The sequence below is a fragment of the Megalops cyprinoides genome, chromosome 7, assembly GCF_013368585.1.
Source record: "Megalops cyprinoides isolate fMegCyp1 chromosome 7, fMegCyp1.pri, whole genome shotgun sequence".
Taxonomy (NCBI): Eukaryota; Metazoa; Chordata; class Actinopteri; order Elopiformes; family Megalopidae; genus Megalops; species Megalops cyprinoides.
In genome coordinates this window covers 32,815,022-32,831,704 of record NC_050589.1, presented here as the reverse complement: position 1 = coordinate 32,831,704, position 16,683 = coordinate 32,815,022, and the positions used below count along the sequence as shown (strand labels likewise).

The 16,683-nt window shown below is 44.8% G+C and overlaps 1 protein-coding gene across 1 annotated transcript in view; it reads right to left on the bottom strand.

Annotated features, from left to right (window-relative positions):
* Positions 1-16,683, bottom strand: part of plxnb1a (plexin b1a) — a 78,059-nt gene that overhangs the window by 45,070 nt on the left and 16,306 nt on the right. The window contains exon 2 of the mRNA XM_036532564.1: positions 7,809-7,894. The gene's annotated coding sequence lies outside the window, so the exon portion shown is untranslated. The remainder of the gene's footprint in view (positions 1-7,808; positions 7,895-16,683) is intronic.

Below are 16,683 nucleotides of genomic sequence, written 5' to 3'. Positions count from 1 at the left end.
GAGACCGTCATCTGTCCCCTGCTTTTTTCAGGATGACAGCGTCAGTTGCTTTTGACTGTGAAACCCAGTCCACAGCAGCGCAATGCATTACAACTCACAGTAACTCGAGGTAACAGCAGCTTAACTCACGGTTCCATCTCATTCTTGAGTCATTTCTGCTGCCGACCCCTCCATCAGCCGGCATCTCCGGGGCTGTAACCACGGGCAACCCGGCGTAATGACTCTGGCCTCTTATCCCTCTCTTTGCCAACCCCATTATTCCTCTCTGTCTGTCTGGCCTTTCCAGCAGACGAGGTGAAGCAGGAGAGAGAGAGAGAGGGAGAGAGAGAGAGAGAGAGACGGCCTCTCTCCAGGCTCATTCTCCTCCTCCCGCTATCTTGATGGGGGCTGACACGAGGCACCTGGCGTGCACGCTCATCCCAGGGAAGTTCTGCCACACAGAGATGGCCCGCCTGTCCCCCCCCCCCCCCCTTTACACAACAGCCCCCGGTGGCACTCTGCAGCTCCCCTCCGCCGCTGAGAAACGTCCTGAAAACACAGGGCCGCAGCCAGAAAGGCCCGCCGATGACAGGGAGATAAGTGGGGCTGGCAGGGGGTGTGCCCGTTTTCAAGCTCATCGCTGCCTTTGCTCATTAAAGCTGCATTAATTAAACGTCTTCATTGCAGGCAGGGCTCATTTGCCTGGACCCCCCCCCCCCCACCCACACCCCCCATCACCACCACCTCCCCCTCGGAGACAAAAGACACTGAATAAAAGATGCGCCTGAGCCCCAATCTGTCGTGAACATCCAAATCTCCGGGGCTCAAATCGCACCAGTACATGTCCTTTCAAAGTTTTATGCATCTTTATTATGATTTCTATTTTTTTTTACATCCCAGGGTTATTATCTATTTTGTTGTATTATTGTTTTCTGTATTTGTGATATTTTTGTTGCTAAGGCACTTGACCAGAACAACCCTGGAGTTGGCTTTGAGTCTAATTAGTCAATCTTCAGAAATGTCAGAGTTCAGATCGCAGAAACCAGAGACTGAATGATGAAATGTGTTCACCCTGGTGACGAGAAAAATGAAAAACTATCCGCTGTGAGTCAAAGTCTAAAATCATCTCGATGGATCAGGTGCCGCTCGTATTACAGACATCTGAAACAATATCAGAACTGTTAAAATGTCAGTGCCTGCTTTTCAGCTTTTCTCCTGTCTCCACCGAATATAGAGCCCCTTGAAGAAAGAAAAAAAAAAAAAACATTTGTCTTAAAATCTTGAAATGGCACTCCCCTCACAAGAACATGGGTGTGTCTTGTGGTATCCTGGAGCTCTCGTAATTGGGGAAATCTTTCCAATCTCCTGACAGCCTGCGAGAGGGGAGGGGTCGTTCATTTGTCAGCCAGCAAAATTTCCCTGGGAGATGGAGCTGAAAGCAAGTGGGGGGGGGCTGCAATCTGGAGAGTGCCCCGTGTGTCCCCAGGCCTGTCCCGAACCGGGAATGACACCTGGTGACAGCATCAATTATTGACAGTCTCTGTGTATGTTGGTGGGTCCCTTTATGGTTTCAGTTGGCCCTCGGTATCCATCTCAGGGGTGCATAGAGACAAACACAACACAATGCTACCTTTAACTCTGCCCACAAGGCCAGCACTTACCGTATCCCCTGATAAACAATTAGGCCCCGATCTGGTTAGAGACTAAATAAATATGTAGACACCTCTGTGGGTCTTCAGCTTGGCCCGACGCATTGTCAGCGCCGAGTATCTGAACAACAATCCAGCCCTCGATCTGGGTCGTGACCCACTTGGAGAAAAAGCCCAATTAGTGCGGACGCTCAGGCTGGTGATGAGGTTTAATTAGCTGCGTGCGGGCCCTTTGTTCTCTCTGATCCTTTGCCACTGAAACTGTTTATTATTATTTTTGAGTAGCCATTGTATAATAATGCATATGCACTCAGTTTCCATTGCAGGGCTGGTTTTTAGAACCCACACACACACACACACACACACACCCCTACACGCAGAGGCACACACACAAAGCTGCCCTTTTCCATGTAAAAGGCATCCCCACACCTTAAACTCACTTGGGGGAAAACCTAAGCATTAACCCCAGCATCAAAGGGAAAAAAAAACCTCTGATTTTTCACTGTCTGTTAAACTGCAAAGCAATCTAAACAGACAATGTGTCAGGGCAGACTGTACTTAGCGTTTAGGTGATGAATATCCATGTACTGCACTGATTAAAACCATGACATTCTCTGGGGCCCAAGGTAACACAGAAATAGAAGTGGTCAGACAGGGCAGGATTCGAGACGGCAAAAGACCCCAGAACAGAGGCCATTCTCATTTCTGCACACAGGTTGTACAGCCGTTAAGCGAGACACACAAGGGCACCGTGGAATCTAAACGGAGTGATCAGACTGCATTCCTTGTTAGAACTACTGTTTGTTTTCCGTTGATTGTTTTTTGTTTTTATTTTGTTTTTCTTCGTTTTTTTTTTTTTAACTGTAACTCAACTCATCCGGCTTTAAAAATGACCGCTGTTTCCCTGGAATTGGCTGGCTTATTTTTCACTCTCACACTGAGGGCAAACTGAAAACAAATTGTTGAGCAATACCATTTGCAATCTATCCCCAGGAAATGTCCTTGGGCTCCACACAAGTTCACAATAAACGCCCATAAGTACAGAATGCTACAGTCAGCCGATTTGTGGTTAATCATACTTATTGGGAAATGGGGATGGTCAGGTTGTCTTCCGGGACATGCCCAGACACGTTGGGGAAGGGACCATGTTAGGCCAACATCTCCTCATTACTCCATGCCCTGCCCCTCAAGATGAGAGGACATCCAGGCCGAACAAACACTCCTTACAGAGGTCCTTACAGTGCGGACCTCTAGGTGTTATCAAAGAGGAGCCCTTTTGAAGTGAACTGACATGACCTTTGACCTGCACGAAAAGCACATACCTACATAATTTAACTCGTGTGAGTGACGCTTACAGAGCTATCAAACGCACTGTAACTTGCATGACGGCAAAGACTCTGAACGCATTTGCATCATTAAGCACAGTTCAGGAGTTGTGCCTCTAGGCTTACGTGTTTGGCTGCGATGTGGGGCGAGTCAGATGTGCGTTTGTAAAATGGTTGCGTTTTTTGCCAAACAGCGCACGGCGTGCTGGCAGAGGGCTCGTATCCAGGATGAGTACCCACACAGACAAGCCTGAATGCTGGATCCCAGTCATTAGAGCAGCCCCCGACTTCCCTTCAATACGGTGAAAGGAGAGGAGATTTGCATCCCTTGGCATTGAATTGCAGATTAATGAATCCCTCACAGGGCAGGATTATGCTTCTTTTTGCATTTATACTTTTTGTCATTTTCCCCTCCTCCTTTAGTAATTTTCCAGCCAAACTAAGTTTATTGGAACAATGGATGTCTTAAAAAAAAAAGAACTAAAAAAAAAGCACGGTTCAGTACTTTTTGCATAATTTAAAATGGTCAAAGATTAGGTCTACATTAGCAGGACTGACAACCGAATAGTGCAATCCTGTTGGATCCTGCAATCCTGCAGCTTTCAAACCCAAAGCATTAGCCTGCCTCTGAAGGGGAGCCTGGATTTCGTTGGATTTGGACCTCAGAGTGCAAATGCTCCAGTACAGAAAGCAAGCATGGATCATCACACAGCCAGACGATGAGTAGGGCAGCTGACCTGAATGCAGCCATCAGTATTAGGTACTGTAAAAAGAAATCACATGCTGTGTCCTCTGGTTCTTCAAATTATTAATGAACTCTGATTCAGCAGAGATGACTTCTGAGCTCAGCTCCTCTTCCCGGTCCTGTTGCCACCCTAATACCAGAGCGGCACGGGTTTCAACCATAAAGAGCCCAGTACTGAGCGCGACCAGACGGATGTGGAAATGCTTGTTCCGGGTAACAACATGCGACTGGCCGCGGTTCAGAAGCATTGGCGTTGAGTTCGGCTGACTTGGGGGGGGTTGCGGGGGCTGCTCCTACCCAGGCACAATGTGACAAAAGAACACTCCCCAGGGTAATCCCTCAGAAACATTTCCATCACCTCACGCATCATGCTGCAGCAGAGACCAGCAGACCGGCTGCCGCCCCTCACCTTGAACGTACAGGTGAGCCACACTTCCGTCGCTGTTCCCATTTCAATATACCCACTCTTGCTGACCTGTTCCATGACGCTCATTCTGCTTTGCGGCTGGACTGCTACTGTTTTCACTGTAAAGTAAACACTGAGCTTCAGTGACTCTATTGACTTTTGCCATTTTATGAGCTCAAAAGCATACTTTAAAAATAGCCCCCTGACTGAGCTTTGTGTGGCTTTTGAAAATTTCATTGCATTGGTGAAAGTTCAGGTGCAGTAAAAGGAGCCCCTTGTCACTGCTGCCGGATCTGCCTGTCTGTGCATTAGATTTCCATGTAATTTAAACTGCATCACCCTTCTCCTGTCTCCTGACCCCCCCCCCCCACCCCCCACCCCCCCTTCCGGAAGAGTATCGCACAGATGTCACAGCAACTCTGTTTTCCAGCAGGTCACACCACTGCTGACCCCTGCTTCAGCCACAAACAGTCAGAACGATGAAAATCCAAAAAGCTGGATCGCTTGGCACTACTAAGGGAGTGTGCAAGGGGTTAACAGTTCACAACATATTGGAGAGTCCTCAGTACAATGCACTGTAGTGCAATCTTAATTGTATCATCTAACCCTCTGCCATCGAAACATAAAAACATAAGAGGCCGATATAAGAGGGATCTGTGGGATCCCTGGTGACAGAGAAATTGATTTTTCTGAAATGACTTCAAACACCATCTGAAGTAATTTCTTGTGCTTCCTATAAGCTTGGCTTGAATAAGCGAGACGTTACATCAGATTACTCATCAGAAATGGGAAATGAGACACTCGCCCCTGCGCGGGCATCAATCGTCCCTGAGCCCGAGTCGCTGGAGAGTAGCAGCGAACGAGCCCATGGCCGTGGGAGCGAAGACGGCTGACAGCATCGAGGACGGGGGGGGTGGGGGGGGGGGAGAAGAGCCAGCAGCTGGGTAAACACACCCCACCGGGCCACGGCACGTTGCCGAACTCCGGGGGGAGCTACCGCATGTCTGGAGGTCCGACCCTCCGCTGAATACCACCAACGGCTTCAAGCTGGTGGCCCCCGCCCCCAACTCCCAAACTCCCCTCAAATTGCAATTACACACTCCAAACGGAGCAGGATGGTATAATAACACGCTGCGAGGGCCGCTCGTCGGGAGGAGGACGGCCAGGGACTCATCTGTGTAAACAAACACTGACGTTACGGTGCTGACGGAGACCAGCTGCCACAAAGGCTGCATTGTGAGAGAGAGCGCAACAGGCATGGACAGTAATTCTACTGTGGCTTACACGGGCGCAGCGGTGCGCTGGTACCAACACGCTCCCCCGGAGCAGGCAGAGTTATAAACTTGCCACATAATTTTTCTGTTTACGTGCCTGCCTCTGCTTAAGTATATTTTGATTCTCCGTAATTACAAAGCTTGATGGTCCATGACCATTTAACTAGCATATCCAGTGCTGTGCCTGTTTTCACTACAGCGGAGTACCCATATATACATTTTAACCGCAAGCCTGCCTGTAATTCTGGCCAATTAACGTGCTAGTTCCAGTGCATGAACTGATTACCCTGCACTCTATGGCAGAGTCTTGATCAATTAAGCTACAGATATGACGGCATTTAGGCGAAGCATACAGTACATTTATGCCACGGGCAATCAGAATCAGAATGATTACGGGATGCTGAAAGATGACCTCATCGTGTCACGAGCGCAAGCTCCCCGGAGATCTCCCCGTTCTCCTTTCGCGGAGTCGTCGTCTGAACGACAGCCGATCAGTCACGCCACTCTTTGGACTGAGAGGAGGGGAAGTGTGCACAGTCGCGAAGTGCCGAGGTCGAGCCGCAGTAGCTGTGCCCGGAGAAAAAAAAAAAACAACGGGCCGGGACAGAGAAGCACATTCCCCGATCCCGTTTCACAATGTAATCAAAACACTGGGCTTCATAAACACCGAGGCTTGGCTGGCAACATGGCAGCTGGAAAGAGGGAATCATGGGAAATACTGTGCGTTTATATAACTAAGGTCAGGAAAAAAAGAGATTAAACCCTCTTGTAAGCAAAACAGAAAGTGGGGGTGGGGGACTCTGCAATGTTAGAATATACAGGTAAAGCTTATAAACACTGGCCTCTACAGCAACCCATGGGAGTCAATGATAAGAGATTTGGAATTACTTTAAGATTACAGCTAATAACAACTAATTTAGCGATTAGCCCTACACTTTAATCATAAAATCAGACTTATTTATGTGTTTATTTATTAGGTATACACCATTATCCGGGGCAAATTTCAAAGAAATTCAAGGAACGATCAGTTCCTTGAATTTCTTTCAGTTCTATCAGCGCTGCTTAAAGATTTTAAGGCAACACAGACCTGTAAATACCATTTCAAACACAGATGCTTATTTTTACCATCTAATGTGAATTACAATTATTAGCTCCCAATGATCTGTTCTACCTATAAGCTATGGCTATTTTGATCTCAGGTCACCTGTCCTACCCTCTCTTGAGTGCCTCCCCACTGAATAGCAAGCAGACTCCAAACCCTGGCTACCTACCCACAGAGCACTGGCTGGCCCAGTGCCACACCTGAGACAGCTCTTAATTCCATATAATCCTATTCCACCCTTACATTCTCAGCAGTAGGCAACCTACTCATACCCAACATTCCAAAAGTGGCAAGGTTTCTGGATGCAGAACCCTCAAATTAAGCAAAGGCTTGCCTCATCGTGTGTGGGAATCACACAATTGTCAATATTTAAGCCCAGACAAAATCACACCCCTTTAGCCTTTCTAATTAATAAAAACTAACACTGCCTTATATCGTATCGTATTGCATCGTATTTTTCTATGCTGCCATAGTTTACATTACATTATGTTAGCGTTTGCCAAGGCTGCTGCACGTCACCTTAATATGGGGTGAAATAGATACTGTACAGACATCATACCCCTACTATCAATGACCTACTATATGGAAGTCCTTCTGCTTGGTGACTACTGAAATCCCACAATCACTTCAACACCCTCTTCACTTCGTATCTACTCAAAGGAACTCAGCCACTGATCAGAGCTGAGGCCCTGTTCTACTCCAGAACCTGTGTCTTATTTCATCCATTTCTGCTGTTAATAACCGATATGAGTATGATTTGCTTCTTTTCAGGTTAGCTCAGTCTCTCTGATCTGCCAAAAAAGACGAAGGTTTACTCTTAAAGTTTACTTTTGGTTGCCAAAAGAGGACGGGGGAGAAATGCTCCACTTCATTCCTCAATGACATGTGAGGGTTTTTCTCTTTTTTAATTCTCCAAATAGTAACTCATACACATATCTATCTTTATGTGCTGTATACAACATAGGTACATCACTCTTTGCTCAGACTAACATGATCACAACATTCATTGATTCTATTAACCAAGCCAATGCCATGCAAAGTAATTACTTCCACTGAGGATTTCCTCTCTGCTGGCAGAGTACAATATTTTTTCCTTCTCTAGCCTCCTATGTTTTACCCGCATCCTTTTGTTCTAAGCAGTATTCACCATGGCAATGTTGCTGTTAAGGGCACGACATTTATTCAAATCTGATTGATATAACACAACAGCTGTCAGGTATGCTTAAGGTAACCAGACACAAGCCTTTTTTTTTAAAAGAGCTAAAACATTGTTTCAGTTACTAAGCAACACCAGAATGATGTGAATGATGTCATAAAGGTCTCCTCACCTGCAGATGCCAGTGGGCCGGTGGTCCAGTCAATTCAGTACCCAAATGATACTAAGCACTGTGACTGGAACTCCATGTGATGAAGTCTGCAGAAAGACAATAAGATAGAGTGAGTAATCAGATTATACCACAGATACGACTGGCAATGGATTGGCTGGACTTGGGCAACTGGAAGATGACCCCTTGCTTAACACCTGACAATACAGACGTCATGACACGTTAGCTCAGAATACCTATTCACTGGTGGCTAATGGCATGTATATCCATGGATGAGATTTCAGACACATATTTACACCAGGTCCTCTGTTCTAACCTCAGTGTTTTGTTTTGTTTTTTTCTTAACAACTGCCAAAAGCCTCTTAAAAGGAGCACCAAAGAAGTTACTATAAAGGCATGCCACAATTCATGAAACAATTCTGATCATAAAACCCTGATCTTCTCAAACTAGTCTGACATTTCAGTGCAAATCCTGCAGCTAACCGCATGCTTTTGGAAAACCAAAGCAATGCCGGAACTGGTTTGAAAAAAAAAAAAAAAATCAATTTCTAAGGAATAGAAAGTGAAAAGAAATTTCAACTGAAGCTCTTGAGTAAACTCTGCAGTGAGATATTTTTTGCTTCATCATTCAAAGTGAATCAGTTAATGGGTAAATTGCTTTTATTCAGTTAATTCACTAAATTAATTCAGTAGATAATTCAGACAAAACAACAAAAACACAATCAAATAATAATGTTAATTGACTAACACCCCTAGTCCATTCTTGCCACCAAAAGCATATCTGTATGTGGTTCATGGCCAGACATGTTAGCCTTCAGCTATAAAAGCCAAACACTGCATCTAAACATGCTGAAAGAATGGAAATGGAAAAAGCAACAGATCTGACAACAAGCAAGGACAATGCATATTTATCTGGCAAGAAACGGATTCAATTTCAACAGCTACAACCCATTTATTCTCTGTCAAAATGTCCCTTGGGAATCTTTCCAAAAAGTTCATCTCAAAAAAATCAAAAATATATATATTTTGTGTTCTCAAAGCCGCACCACATCACAAAATATTCTCCAAAAATTTTTTTACAAAAGGTAGCGCCAAAGCCAGGCAGGGGTAGGCATTCCTGGTCCTCCAGTTTCTGGTGTTCGTTCCACTCAGGCGCTTAATCGCATAATTGGATTAATCGTCCCGCTAAATGAATGCAGGTGACCATGTGGTCAAGGTGCCCAGCACCTCCCTCCCGGACTGAATCACTTGCATTCGTTTAACCGAGTCACTGATCCAATTACATAATTACCAGTTCAGATGGAACAAAAAACAGAAACATGTCTGGCAGCAAGACCAAGGTTTCCTGTCCCCGGTGTACAGTAGGAGTTCATGTGTACTGACAGCAAGAGATGCAAGGTGGAGCTCAACTCACCGCAGTCCGGGAGTGGTTTTGCACTGCTTTGTAGTACCAAGACCAGGGTTTCCTACACTTAGTTTACAGCGTAAGTTCACAGGTACTTAGTGTGAACAACGCAAGGCAGAGCTCACCTCACCGCGGTCAGGCAGTGGCTTCCCATTCGTTTAGTGGTTTCCGGAGATCGCTGTTTAAGCTGAGAACGTGGGCTGCAACACTTTATGATAAAACTGTACTACTGCTTATCACCCATGCAGGAGGCAAGGAGTGTTCTCCAGAAACCTCTACAAAAAATGCTTCAAATTCTAAACCAACTTACTACAATATTTCATATATCTGATATGATACAACCTTCCCTTGAACTCATGAAAATTGATGAACCAAGGACATCATCATGCAGTGTAGCAATTTCATCAAGCATGAAGAAAGGGGCACAGCACACTAAAAAAAAAAGGAGTGGAGCCTAGGAAAGGAACCAATCAAGGTAGGTGGGCGGGATCTCTAATAAGGACATATTAATAATCCATGTTTACTCTCTTCATTCTCGAGACCATCCATTATTTTCACAGTTCCCAGTTCAATCACAGTTCATGAACTTTCAGCTTTGTGAGAGCTCTTTGCATGTTTCTATTTATTTTTACTTTAAGACCTGAGTCAGCAACTGACGCACATTATCGCAACATGAGCACTTTTTTTCTACCAGAAGTTATGGAACAGCACCCTCATTTCATCGACGACAAGTCCTCAAAATTTTACCGGCACGCTGAGGGTCTGACGGTGCCTGGTCTTGTTTTTACATTCTGAACATGGATTCCCTTCAATCAACGTCATATCAGCGCTGTTTTTGTAGCCCGATCATAGCAGGCGGTGAAGAAGACCATGCTGGTCCAGCTGATGAAACCCATATAAAAGACTAAAACTCTACACGACATCTTTTTTCTGCATAGCATTCCTTACAGAAGAAAAAGATTAATGATTAACAACTGGTTCTGCTTGGGGAAGCAAGTTCTCCCCTTTCCAGACTCTAATGTTTAAAGGACGGAGAGAGGTGCTGCATATTTTCCCCCATTTAGCTCAGTTTCTTTTGGCCCGTCTCGCCTAGGGAAGCCATCGCTTTGAGGCCAATGCCATCCTGACAGCTGGCTGTCGCCTGACCCCCCCCCCCCCCCCCCGGGGGGATCGAGCTGCAGCCGGGTACAACTGCACAGATTCACCCAGCCGAAGAGGCGACAAACAGAGAGAAGGGGAGAAATCTGCACTGCTGGGATTTGCAGCCATCTAAAAAGAGTCTGTGCTGTTCTTTTCACCTGTGTGCCGACGCTGCATACCGAACGGTTTACCAGGGAACAGAATTATAATGCTGTCCACTCTTATCTCACCTGCTAACGCACCCAAAAAGGCAATGAGTCAAAGACGTGACCATTTTGGGTCATGAGCCGTGCCTTTCCTTGTGCAGGGTGACACAGCCATGGTTTACCAAGTCAGCACAAGGAGGGTCACTGCCAGCACCATCCCCCTGTGTCCATGACGACCTCAGACACCACCCCGCCCCTGAGAATCCAGAGGAATCTGGAACCTGTGCACTTAGGCTTGAAAACCATAATTGCTCTGACTCACTGCCATCCAGTATTTATGATGCCCTGAGTTTGACATTAAAATCAATGGAGCTACTGGAACTAAATATGTCACTATTGGGCTCATGTCTGATTTCTGCTGTGTAATGCTCTCCTAATCAGTGTATTACCCACTGTTTCAGCAAAGGCTCAACAAAGTACTTACAGGGCAAAATCCTTAGGAGACGGAGATAACACTCAACAAATCCCTGGCCACAGAAAGTTCCAGAAAAATGGAGGCTTGTGAAGGACAAGGCATTTGTCTATAAGCCACCATAATGAGAGACAGGCTTCAGAATGTATGACAAACAGTCATTCTTTTATTACAGCCACACAAACCAGGATCTCTACTTCACAAATACAGACTTTACAAAATTCCTAGAAAAATGCAATGGAACAACCCTTCATGTCTGTCAACACAGAGCAAACAGCAAGACTGACAGACTTAAGTACACTTAAAATCATAATCGACCCACTTTATATTCTTATGTGCACAATGTGGTCCCCACCTTTAAAATTGTTTAATCTCAGCATTAGTGTCACAAGTTGAAAAACACCAGCCACATCAGGGCTCTCCAGACATTACAAGCTGATGGCAGAGAGGCCACATTAATCATTATCCACGATAGCTCTCCAGAGGCTGTCCTTCAGCAAAATCAGGAATGGCAACATGGTCGCCACGCTGTAAATCCTGTATGTAGAAAACAGTCTAACATAGAGCAGCTAACAGATAGATATGGGAATGAGAACTGGTCATCTCTTAGTGGCCTTCCTGGTGGCGTGACTCCAGCCGGGACTCAGCTGGAACGCATGGTATGGCATGGGCGGCTTCATTCATGCCATCTGCACTCACTCTCGGCTGAAGTAGAAGGGGCAAAGGACAGCTGCTCACATTGGGGGCGCTTTCACAGCATCACCCCAATGCCAGGCGATACTGCATTTACATGGGTCGAGGTATGAAGGTGTCCGAACACATCCTGGAGACATCAAATCAGGAAAGCCTCGTCAGGCGCTCAGCACAGTGCAGATGCACTTCACCCTCTCTTCTGAAACAAAGAGGTCAGGCCTTTCTCTGAAAGCAAAGGGTCTGACCAGCACAGGTCCCCGTGCCCACAACATGAAGCCAGTCAGGATTTATTTCAAGATAAAATCTTATCAAGCAGCTGCGGTGCTGGAGAGGGACACTCAGACAATAAGCCTCTCTGTTTGCCTCTAGAGACAGAGACGGCCACAGCTCTGTTTATTGAAGGGTCTGTTACAGAGGTGCAGAAAGTCACACTGTAATTACCAGTGTTGGTCTAAAATTAAGGGGATCTAAAATGTCCTTTTAAAACACACTGAAATGGGAAGTAGGCATATGGACTGATATTAGTCTCACTGAAAATTTATAACAGCTCAAATGATTGATAACATCTGATGTCACAAAGAGGAAAAAGAGACAACTGACCTACTGCTAAGCCCCTCTCTAAAACAGAAATTGTCCAATCATACCATAGTAACCGTTACTAAGCGTGGTGTCCTCAGTCAAGCAAGTTAAAGCAACTCGGACAAATGCATTGAAACCCATTTCGAAAATGGCAGTAGCTGACTTAAAATCTTTATAAAAGCTAAAAATTTAGTAATACAGAATGGTGAAATGCTGTGCATGGGGTACCTGTACTACAGACACCAGGTACTGTGAATGATTGGAGGGAGGAGTAGTTTTTGTTCCTTTCCCAAAGCCAAAATCAAACAAAAACAAATGTAAGCGATGGATATGGCTCTGTGGTCAACCGGATTACCAACTGAATGCCCAGTTTGCTCAAAGGTAAGTTATTGGCTGATTTGTAAATAAATAATCTTTGAAATATATATTTTTTTTCAATGAGACAGGTATAACTATTAACGTCAACTAGTTAACATCAGCTAACATTTGGACCGTGTTTTAAAAAAACCGTGCAAATTGGCTTGCCAAGAGGAAAGTTAGTTTCCAAACTTTTTATTGATCTACGATTATTTCCACTAGCTAAGTTGAATAAATGGATTCGCTCGCTACGCTGCTTTGATGCGCACGGTTAGTTTCGACCTATTTTCAACTTTAATAGCTAGATATTTAGTTAAATGGTTGGCTAGGTAGGCAGCTAACATGATCTAGTTAGCCAGCAACCAAAAATTCAAGACTGCATTAAGATGTAGGGTAGTTAACAACAGTTTACGCTTACATGCCTAACCAGCTCAATAAAGTAGCAAGTCTATATGTTATTTTTTTCTGCTGAGTTGAAGGATAAGCAAAACAGCAAGTAAAACTTGCTGACTATCTGCTAAACTTGTAGCTGGCTAACTAGCTTTGTAAAACTATGGGTAACCTAGCTGTTAGCTAGCTAATATGGTAAGTTAGCTAGCTTCTCGTAACTAGGCCACAGCTAGTTTTTACAGGCTAGCTCGCTATCCCAACTTCTGGGTTTTAACAACAGGTTGCAGTTTTTTTAGTTGATCCCACTTCAACGCCCTGGAAGTTGTTTGTTAGCTAGCTAACCACGTTAATCATCAACCAATTACCCAGCCGTCTATCAAGGCTAGATGGTATAGTCTGTTACAGTTTAATCCATGCTCTGGGAGTTATCTAAACAACTGACAGCTGTTGAGAGAGTTGGCCAACATATGGCGCTACCAGTAAAGCTAGCTATCATTGATTATCGTCATATATCTGATGTGATCTTCGTTCAATCAATTCAACCCTAGCTAGCTAGCTAGTCAGTAGTTCAATGCTGGTGTCTTGACAGCTTATCACTTCGCATCACTGTCTTTGGGGTTTTAATGTAATAATGTAGTAGAATAATGACTTACCCTGCAGTACATGAACAACACTGCTCCTAGATGGTGTTGTCATCAGCAACATAGATAGTGAGCTTGTGGGGTTTCTCATTTTTACATACTGCTCCAATGCATACTGTAACCCTTTCTGCCTGCTTCTTGACGAGATGTTATTTTTGTCATCTTTCCAAAACAGGTCTATTGCCTGCTGTGGTAATTCAGAAATTTGTATTGCCACCATTGTTTTCAGTGTGATATCAGTGAGCTCCTGGCTCGCTTGACCGAGGTAGCAACAGTAACTAAGAGGGGCGGGACTTAGCGATAGGCCAATTAAATGCATCGCTTTGTCATGGCTTAACTGTTTAGAACACAGGTTATCCCAACAAGTCCATTTTGGTATCCCCCCGCCCCCAAAAATAGACTTTTTGCAAGCATCCCCTTCACGTTCTATGGTGTCAGATTCCACAGTGTGTCACAGTCCATACTGTCACATTCCTCACTGCCACAGCCCTCATAACATGGTTTCCACACACAGGGGTGAGTTTCTATCTGTGCAAGGTAGAAACAAATAATGAAAACACATTAAATCTATGTATATATTGGCCATTTGGCCAGCTTGATTTGATTTGTCACCGCTCGCCAAATTCTATGATGGAAATTCATTCAGTATACTACTTCTTACTTACTTAATTTCCCACTGGGATTAATAAAGTACATATCTATCTATCTATCTATCTATCTTCTGTACACTACACAACCCATGGCCCAGCACCAAAGTCACTCAAGCTGCTGGATTCCTGTATGGAAACCCAGGACAGCGGCCTCGGCTATCCTAGATGAACTGTCGCAAGCAGACTTTGGCTTGGGAGGCGTGGCAGGACAGCAAGCCGACAGGCCTCTGAGCTGCACCCCCTCATTCCGAACGACTCTTTTTAACCGAGAGTGTGAAAGGTCAGAGCCCCCACCCCCCAGCCCCCCCCCCGGGCTGTTTCTCTCCTAACCCCCTCCCCAGCCCCCCATCTCTTTCTCTCTTTCTCTCTTTCCCCACCTCTGCTTGTCTACTCTGTCCGCCACTCTTTCACACATATGCTGTAATCACATTAAGACGACAAACAGGAAAGGGCCAGAGCCAACTTCATTTGCACGCAAAATCTAATTAACTGGCACACTTGATCGAGAGCCAGTCTAAACAGTTTGCGCACTATTACTAAGCAACTGAGGGCCCTTTTCCTGGGTCCTGAAGGCCTGCAGCCATCAAATGCATAAAAGATAAGACTTAGATTCAGATCAATCAGATAGAACACATTGTGTTAAAATGCAAGGCTCTTCTTTGCGACAAAATGAAATCCAAGAAAACAGTTTGAGCAGGCATACCAAGAATTTGCTGGCTGCATTTGCCTTTGTAAGGGAAGACTGATCATTGGTGTGTCCTTGGTATGCCTAGCATGTCCCCTGGGGTTTGTTTTGAGGTAGTTACTGATATTTCATCAGCAAATGTAAATTGAATTTAAAGCTTCATTTGCACACACTTTTAAAAGGATGACATAAGGTAACCATTGATCGTATCATTGGTGCCCATTAATGAATACTTTAGTGAACAAGCAGGTAAAGCTTCCAGGGGTAAAAACTGACAGCCTGTCACACACATGCAATATGTATTCAACATCATAACTTTACATGATGAAATGTATTACAATTCATATCTGACAATATACATAAAATGTGTATCTCTTACATGAAGTCTCAGGTCAAAGATTAAACACTGGGCTTTATGTCAGGTGTAAGGAGCCATGAGTGAAGTCAGTGTGGGTTGAGTCACATGTTAAATTCAAACATAAGCCGAGTTCAAGTGCTGTCATCTCAAGTGACACCCTGGAATTAACTTGAGAAGGGACTACAACACCATATACTGTACATACAAAGATGGATAGACAGACAAATATAGACACATACAACATGACATCACAGAGAGGGTGACTAAGTAATCAGACCCCTGCAAAACAGTGCTAAGCACTGGTTGAAGGCTTTAAGCTTCAAAGGCATTTGTCATGGCTCTACATGAAATTATAGGGTTGCCACCTTTCAACATATACCTGAGACAGAGCAACATAACAAAAAAGGTGTATCTGCAGCATTTAATGCATGGTTCCAGAACCATAATTCATTGTAATGTCTTTCAACTGACATGGCTATTTTCCGCGGTTCAAAACCCACTATAAGAAACACAGAACATGAACTTGGCTAACCTCTTCATCCTAGACACAACATGCAAGATGCAAACTGATAATCGTGTCGCCACACTAGAGACAACAGACCATACCGGGCCTCTAGATGATGTTTACTGTGTTCATGTCAAGCAATACAAGACACAGTGGGTACAAGGATATGTAACCCAATGCAAATAGCAGAGCTCTTGTAGCCCTAAGCAAGCGGTCTGGAGCGCGGCTTCTCCTGCCTGGTTCTTTTCCCCATTTGTGACGGCTGCTATGAAAACCTACACCTCATGGGGAGGTTAAAACACCAGAACAAGATTCTCCTCATTTTTTCCTCTTTTAGTTCGTGTATTCATTTTCTCTCACCCTTCCAAGCAGCAATGTGTTTCCCATTACCGTTAATATACTGGACCCTATAAAGAGCAGCTGAGAAGTGGCTGGCACACACACTGGGGGCGGCTAGGGGGGGCCTGTGACACACTCGTCTCAGACCACAGACTACAACCAGGTTCAGGCTTTCCAGGAGTCCGCTAACCACACAAATCGTGCACTTCTCAGCCCCCTCAGTCTTTTCTGAGCCAAATCAAGCTCAGGTTTACAGGCGAGGCTATTAGCAGTACTGTTCTATCAGCCCCTCAGGAAGGAGGCCTCACATCTGCGTAACAGCTTTAATGAAAAAGAACCCTATTCAACCAGGTGGATATAATAAACTGAATATATGCATATTCATCCAGCCTAACAGTATCAGAATGCTTCAGAAATATCTGGATATTCTGAATACATGATGCTTTATTTTATATGCTATATGTAGAATAAGGTCAACGCACTTGCTTGGACAATGTTGAATAAACTCCACAGGTACA